The following is an 8,144-nucleotide window of genomic DNA, read 5'->3' as shown; positions in this document are numbered from 1 at the left end:
GACGGACATCTGGGCTCTTTCCATAGTTCGGCTATTGTAGACATTGCTGCTATAAACACTGGGGTGCAGATGCCCTTTCGGATCAGAGTGGCTGCCCCAGCTTGCATTCCCACCAACAGTGTACGAGAGTTCCCCTTTCTCTGCATAGTGAGGGACTCCTTTAAACCTTACCTGGGCAGAGACACAAAAGCCAGCCTTCTCCGAGAAATGGCAGTGTCCTCGTCGCCAGTCATCAGCAGTCCAGGGGGGAAAGTGACTAATCTTGGGTCACCTGAGCGTGGGCAGTGGTGCTGCACATGGCCTGCGGATCTCATTCCCACCCTGCGGTATTTTATGAATCTATTTGTGAAGACCCTGCAGGAGGGAGGGCCTCACTTACTTGTCTGTGTCAAAGAGATATGACAGATTTCCCCATCACCATTTACGCCCTGTTTTTAAAGTCCCATTTGTGCTGTCGGACCTCGCCAAGACAGAAAATGAGAAATGACAAATGAATCTGTCATAACTGCTCTGAAATGGGGGGTGGCTGAGTTGCAACCCTCGCGCCGTGCCCTGGGAGCCAGACGGCAATGAAGAACGAGGAGCAGAGGAAAAGGTTATAAAAATGTTTAGTCTTTGCTTTATTGAGTTACAACAGATGAGCAACAAGTTAGAAAAAAAGGTTTTTTTCCAAACTCCCTAGCATTTTATTTGTGCATGTACCCAAATGGGGGGCAGTGGGGGGGTTGCAAACACAATTCATATTGCAACATTTACACCAGATATGTCTCTTGGTTTTTCCTCTTTAAAAGTTAGGACTAACTGGGGAAAAAAAAAAAGTGCACTCAGGAATCTAAAATTGGCCCAAAAACAAACACACAAACAAACAAACAAAAATCAATTCATGGTGAGGCTTCAGGCTGAAATCTTGTCAAAAACCACACTGAAAAAAGCCAGTCAGGAACAGAAATCAAAACCGAAGCTGTTCATCTTTGTACCATCTAGATAGGAAGACCTCTTTTTGTTTTAATTTCATAGAAGTAATGATAATGCTAAAAATGTGGGAGCCCTTTCTGCTGGTATCTGAAAAGAGGCTGAAAGTGGGGAGCCACCTGCTCCCCGGGTCTCTGGTGCTGGCTTGGCCCAAGGTCAGCCAAAGAGGCCAGGCAGCTGAGAAACCAGATCTACCTGTTGGCAGTTCGGAAAGCCTTGTGCGTGGCTAAACTGGGACCCCAGGGGTGGCTGGGGGAAGCACTGGAAATGGGTCTGATTGGGAAGATCTGTCATCTGTAAACCGTCTCCACTGTAAACCCTCTCCAAGTGGAGACAGATGCCCCAATCCTAGCCCTTCCCACAGAGAAATCACCCAAATTTCAAACTACTTAAAAAAAAAAAAGAACTCTCCCTACCTAAAATCCAGTAGATATAATGGCACTAATGCTAACATCCCCCCTCCCCCAAATTAATAAAATAAAAATTAAAAAAAAAACGAAAAAAGAGAAAAGCACGTGTGATCAGCCCTCCCGCCTGGAAAAAACCTTACAATGGTAGTGCTGGAAAAGGACGTTGCCCTTGATTAAAAAGGTAACAAAATTCCCACATTGTACAAATTGGTTCCAGTATAGCAAGAGGTGGGGGCCAGGGCAGAGGAGCAAACTATTTACAGGGACCCATTGAAAACGCAGTAGTAGGACTTTGGCACTATGAACAATTCCCACCGGTCCTCTGGGCGGTGTGAGTGAAGGCTGGGGTTCCTGTGCCCTGCAGCCGCACACCCGCTAAGTGGTTCCACTTGGAGTCTCTGGCCAGGGTGGCCCACGGCCGGGGAGGGAGGTTCTCTTCTTTCTTCAAAGACAGAGCGTCCCCTTTATCAGCAATGCAGTTCTGACGGACATCCCTAGGAAGATGACACAAAACCAGAGACGAGATGTCAGGAGATGATCATTCCTGGGTCGGGGGGGGGCGCTCTTCCTGGCTCTCCTGGGGCGGGGGGGCCCTTCCAAAGCCATCCTGGGGCTTGGAGGAGAGAAAAGTGCCCGTGTTCGGGGCCAGGTTTTAAAAAGAACTGTGTGTTTCTGAGCCCAGCTTGACATCACAGGAAACGGCCCCAGAAGCAGGCCTTTGAACACAGGAGGGTTTTCTGGGCACGTGGAGGTGGTGGCCTGGGATTCTTTACATCATTACAAGGCCCTTTCCTTATTCCTGGAGGGGCGGCCAGACACAGTGGTTCCTAAGAGGTTCCAGAGTCTGACAAACTGGATTCGGGTCCTAACTGTTCTGTTTACTGACAGTGGGGCCATACACACGTGACTAAATCTCTCTAGGGCTTAGTTTTTGCTTCTGTAAAACGGGTAATAATAGAGTTTGCGGTGACGATTACGTAAGCTGACATACGCCCCAGCATTTGGCACAGCGTCCGGTACGCGATTACATAGTCAGTATTATACTACATGGGATTACATACTTTCGTTGTTCTGTTAGGTGCAGCCTTTTCCAAGCATGGTAGGATCATAGCAAGAGGAGACATCTTAAGTGTATTTTTAATTTGATGTTCATAGCAACCCAATGATGTGTGACCATTATTCCCATTTTATGGCTGAGGGAACTGAGCACGGGGAGGCTAAATACTTTGCCTCAGATTACACAGCTAGGAAATGGCTCGGTCAGGATTCCAACCCAGGCAGTCTCCACAGTCTGCTCATAACGTACAAACAGTATTTAGTAAGAATCCGTATGAAGAAATGCTTAATTCTTATATTCTCTGAAGTTATGAACACAGAGCAAGGGCCCTCTGATGAGTTGAATTGTGTCTCCCCAACAAGATATATTGCTGTCCTAATCCTCCGGATCTCAGAATGTCACCCGATATGGAGACTCCTTCACAGAGCTAAGTAATCAAGATGAGGTCATTAGAGTGGCCCCTAATCCAGGACGGCTGGTGACGTTATACACAGGGACTCTGGACACAGGCGGAGTCACTTGGGGAGAGCACCACGTGAAGACAAAGGCAGGGACCACGGTGATGCATCTACAAGCCTACGGGTGCCAGGGACTGCCAGCGACCCAGCAAAAGCGAGGAGCGAGGCGTGGAACACTCTCCCTCACAGCCCCCAGAAGGAAACCACCCTGCCAACGCCAGACTTGCAGTCTCCAGCACCGCGAGAGAACACACTTCTGTTGTGTAAGCCACCCGCTGTAAGGAGCCCTAGGAGGGGAGGACGGGCCACCATGATCACCCCATGGGCTCCCGGGATCTGGAGCTCCTGGGAGACAAGCCCAAGGGGGGCGCCCAGGGCTGTCAAGGGTACAGCGAATAGTCCATGACAGACTGGAAGTGTATCGACTCTACGGATTCCTGAAGCCACTGGCTTTTTCTCTGCCTCCCTCCTGGTGAGGCTGCTGTTGCCTGGCCACTTCTCTGGCTGAGAAGGGACTGGAGGGGGCCCTAGGAGAGCTTTAGCACCAAGAGCCCGTCATCTATCTTGTCATTCGTGCCTACTGCTGATCCCATGGAGAGCCACGTGCACCCCTGGGTGGGCCCACGGACCGCAGCCGGCCTCCTGCTGTGATCCCCCAGGAACTGGGTTTCCCAGCAACCAGGCAGCGAAGGGGGCTGCCTCTGCTTGGATGTCCACCCGAACGGTGCTCGAGATGCCGGTTGACGAGGCCCGAGGCGGGTAGACAGCTACTGCTCTCCCTTCTCCCAGCCAGGCCGAAGAGCACCAGGTCGGCACGGGACTGGGGGTACTGGCCGTGGTGGGTCCGGGCGGAAAGAGCGGAGTAGCGGGGATCCAGGGTCTGCCACTTCCTCGCTGGGTGCCCGTCAGTCCCGCACCCTCCGTGAGACTCGCTTCCGTACTTCACACCTGCCGGGCCGCTGCGAGGGTTAGGGGTGAGCGCAAGGCAAGCAGGTGCTCCCGAAATACTGCTTCGTTTTTTCTTGAGGAAGGCCAGTGTAAAGTCGGGGCTGTAGGGGTCGGTGAGCTCACCGGTGTGCGTGTGCGTGTGCGTGTGCGTGCACGCAGTGAGTAAACCTATTTTCTTTCTCTCCCTCTCAAAAATGGAACGGAACCCCGTCTCTTCAAGTGAATGGCAGGAACTCTCACATTTTCAGACATACCTCAGTATTAAGGTGGTTCTTCATCTGCCAATGTGTTATGACGCCCTGTGTCACTTCTTGTGGACACGAACACACATAATCCTCCAACCAGATGTATTAATGAAGAAAAGAACTGAACAAAACCCTTAACCCCTCCCGCCCCCCAACAGACTGCAAGGGCAAAAGGGTGACCCGGAGGAAAGGAGACAGAGCTGCTTTTGCAGAGACCTGGATGTCTGTGGACGGCTCTGGGCCCTTGGGAGCGCCCTTGGAGCTGCTGGATGTCAACTCTCCTTTGACCTCTCCCGGGCTGTGTAGCAGCGGGCAGGACTGTGGGAGCTGGTGGTGCTCTCAGAGCGAGGCTGGGAAGATGCTGGAAACAGAAGGCAGGGTGCTGTCCCTGGGAGGGATATAGCCGTGGCCCAGACGCCTTCCCCGTGGGCAGCCTGGGCTAGCCACAGGCTGCTTCCCCAGAAGGCCTTGCTCCCCAGGGCCCTCGGGTCTCCTTGTGAAGTGCTCCTGCACCTGGGGCCTCCCCAGTACAACCGTATCGCACTGTCTTCAAACTGCCCGGTCAGTTGTACATCCTGCGAGGACGTGGTCGGGGCCCGCAGCTCACTGCTCACTGGCCCCTGACCCCCTCCCCGCACTGGGTCTGGCCCACACAGTATACTCCAGAGTTCATTCATGAATGAGAAACGGGAAAAGCACGGTGCTTCTGGAGGGCTGGCTGGTTACACAAGGTTGGTGACAGAGCTCCCATTTTCGAATAGCACAGTGATTTTGACGATGTGGCCTCTTGCTAATCCCCTGGGCTTCTAGCTGCAGTCTTACCGCTGGATCAGAGACATTCCCCCTGCCGAGAACCAGTAACGCGATGGATTGATTACTTGATCCTAGGGCACGGCATCTCAGCTTTGGGAGGAAGCAGCAAGGTCATCAGCCCTCTGCCTATGGCCACTGTTCAAACACCTCTACCAAGCCGACATCCAGCCTCTCCCTGAACACTTCCCAGGACAGGGAACCCTCTGCCTCCACAGCGTCCCGTTCTATCTCGCGGACAACTTGGAAGGTTAAAAAGTACTATCTAATTCTTTAGCAAAATCTGCTTTATTATTTTACCCGTTGGGGAAACATGAAAAAATTAGAATTCTTTTCCCATGTGATACCTTTCTGTTTCTGTGTCTCTTTCATTTTCCATGTAGGGATTTCCCTGAGCCCTGCAGACCCGGGAGAGAGTAACACTGTAACTCCGTGAGGAAGAGAAACAAGCACTGTGATAGGGATTTATTATCTTAATAATATTTGAGTCAAACTTCCTTTTCTTGAGAGAGGGCATGGTCTGATTTTAATTAGAATTGGGAAAAGGAAAACATGGTGGCAGGGAAGGGGATTAAGCAATTTCTCAGGGGACGAGGAAGACTCCATCCCATCCCAAATCATTCCCTTGCCAGGCTTCGGTCAGCTCAGGCACGGCTGGCCAATGCTTTTGCCCTGCAGCGGTCTGGAGAGCCTCTGGCCTTGGGGAAATTGCTAAGACATAAAAGTCTGGTAAATCTCCCCCAGGCTGCTTGCAAGGAGGCTCGATGGCCGAAGGAGTCAGAGGGGCTATTGGCTCTTCCTGCCCCCTTTTCCATCTGAGGATATTATCCAGAGGAGTCCAAAGAATTTGAGCAAACAGAATTATATTTTAAACTCACAAGGCACAGCCCTTGTGTTTCCCCATGTGGATTTGGGTTTGAATGCCGGCTCCCCCACAATGGCCACCTGATGTCTTAAGTTCCATCTGGCCTCAGGGCCTTTGAGCATGCTGTATCTTTTGCCTGGAATGCTGGTCCCCTCCTCTCTGCTCAGCCAGCTCCTACTTGACTTTTTGGATTTCAATTCATTTATGATCTCTTCAGAGAAAACTCCCCCAACCACTTAAATCAAGTCAAATCCCCCTATTCCGTATTCTCACAGACCATGTACGTTTCCTTCAAAAAACTTGTCAGCATGGCAGTCTTTCCTTTTTGTTTGCCTAAAGCTTCATTCCTCATGAGACTGTGGGCTCCATGAGGACAGGGACACGCTGGGCACCACAGCCCCCCAGAGTCTGGTGTGCTGCAGGCATTCCACAAATACCAGATGCACGAAGGGGCCAAGTCACTTATGACGGATGCTTCTGGACCAGTGACTTCCTCTCCTTGGGGCCTGCATCCTTCCTCTGACAAAGGAGGGAACTTAGACTTCATAGTTCCTAAGTTGCTACAAGCTTCCCAGAGCACAGTGAGAGCTCCTACTGTGAGAAGCTCCAGAATTAGGTAAATGGAAGTGGTCACAGCTAATTCTCCTTAGGTGCCGGGGCAGCGAGGCTAACGTGCAGTCCCTGAGAAGCATCGCCCAGCGAACACCCAGTGATGGATCCTCCAGCGGACTTTTCCCTTGAGCTGCTCGCACACATGGAGAGCAGACTGTCCCCAGCTCCCCTCCTCTGCCTGCTGTCAGCCAGGAGCAAAGGACTGAAATACCAGATTCCAGACAACTGAGAGCCAACTATGTTTGTTCGTTCTCAGGGTGGTTCAATACATCGCTGTTATGGATCCACTCTGAACCAGGCACTGGGGACTCAGAGATTAATGGGATATGGTCCCCGTGTTCAAGGGTCTGGTGGAGGAGAGACAGGGAAACAGATAATTACATTGCCAGCCAGCCAGCCAGCCAGCCATCTGCTCACTCAAATATCTGTATTTAGATAGCTCATCGGAACAGATCGTGGGGGCACACATATCCCGGGTCCTAAACTGTAGCCAGGATGCAACTCTTGGTAGCCTTGAATTTTTGAAGCAAGCTGAACTATGGAAAATATTTTTCTGACATTTCACAGACTTTAACTCTTCTCCAAAGCCATCCCTAGTGACGGGCTGGAAACTAACTGAGGTAGCAGAGTAAGTGAGTGAGTACTTGTGTATTAGTTTTTGTGTATGGTTATCAGGAAACGGCCAAGTCCTGCCGGTCCAGCCCGAGTGGGAGGCGTGCCCTCCCTGTGGTTGGGTCAGGCGCTGGCCTGACAGACGAGAGGTGGCCCTGAGCCCCCACCAGCCCCGAGCTGAGGAACCCAGGGCAAGTCTCTCCGAGCCTCAGTTTTGCCCTCTGCAAAATGGGACGAAAGCCATACCTATCTCACGGGATGACGTGAAGTGTAAATGACTTACTGGATGTGCTTGAAGAATCCCAAGCACGTGGCGCAGGCCAGTAAATAGAAACTCTTAGTAGTAGGAGTACTGGGATATTCCATCTGGCCAAACATCGAGGCATATGTCTGGCAATGTGTGGTTCAAGTATTCTGACTCATGTTTCGGAGAGGAGGAGTTTACTGTTCAGCCTCTCACCAGGACAGGTCTCTCAATGGATGGCTCGATCATTGGACCCAGAGGATGAATCAAGACACACAATTCAAGGTCTGGAAAGGACTCCTTATCTTCCTGTCTAACCTCAAGGCTGAGGGAGGCCGGCCTAACTCGACCGCTGTCGTAAGCCTTGTGAAGCTTTAGCAGCGGGGATGCTTAACTCCAACCGAGGGGAAGCCCTGGCATCTGCTCTCAGCTGCTCACCCAAGTTCATCCTCTCTCTCTCTCTCTCTCTCGTATATACATCCCATAACACCTTTCCCGAGGCCAAAACTGTGCATTATTTTCAGGGTTATTATATGTGTAACAACTGAACTCAACTGCAGCTTCCTAAATAAATATGTGTTTAAATGAAGGCATCACTGAATATTTATGAATTTCAAGAGACCCATGTGTTCAGTTCATAAAAGCTGTGAAGTCATTTGGAGGGATTTCTTCCAAATTGAAAGGTTCCTTTAAAGGGTCCCCCGTGCAGGATGCCACCACCAGCGCGGACCGCAGCCCCTTGCTCCATACAGTGGCACCTCAGAAATATTGGGAAGCCAGTTAGGGATGTCAGATGTCACCAGGTGTCGAGCAGACCTTAGCCTCTTGTTTGGGAACCTTTTTCAGCTCATGATTGTGGTGTTTACCATAAAGAAACATAAAAGAGGGTTCCTGGTTGTTCCTGATTTTTT

The 8,144-nt window shown here is 51.0% G+C and overlaps 1 protein-coding gene across 1 annotated transcript in view; it reads right to left on the bottom strand.

Moving 5' to 3' along the window:
- Nucleotides 1–592: 592 nt before the first annotated feature.
- The window catches only part of ZHX2 (zinc fingers and homeoboxes 2), a 152,339-nt gene continuing 144,787 nt past the window's right edge, over nucleotides 593–8,144 (bottom strand). Inside the window, exon 4 of the mRNA XM_026495497.4 lies at nucleotides 593–1,876. The gene's annotated coding sequence lies outside the window, so the exon portion shown is untranslated. The remainder of the gene's footprint in view (nucleotides 1,877–8,144) is intronic.

Source organism: Ursus arctos, unplaced genomic scaffold, assembly GCF_023065955.2.
Source record: "Ursus arctos isolate Adak ecotype North America unplaced genomic scaffold, UrsArc2.0 scaffold_6, whole genome shotgun sequence".
Taxonomy (NCBI): domain Eukaryota; kingdom Metazoa; phylum Chordata; class Mammalia; order Carnivora; family Ursidae; genus Ursus; species Ursus arctos.
The sequence above is the reverse complement of the archived record's forward strand: the minus strand, read 5'-3'. Positions and strand labels throughout refer to the sequence as shown.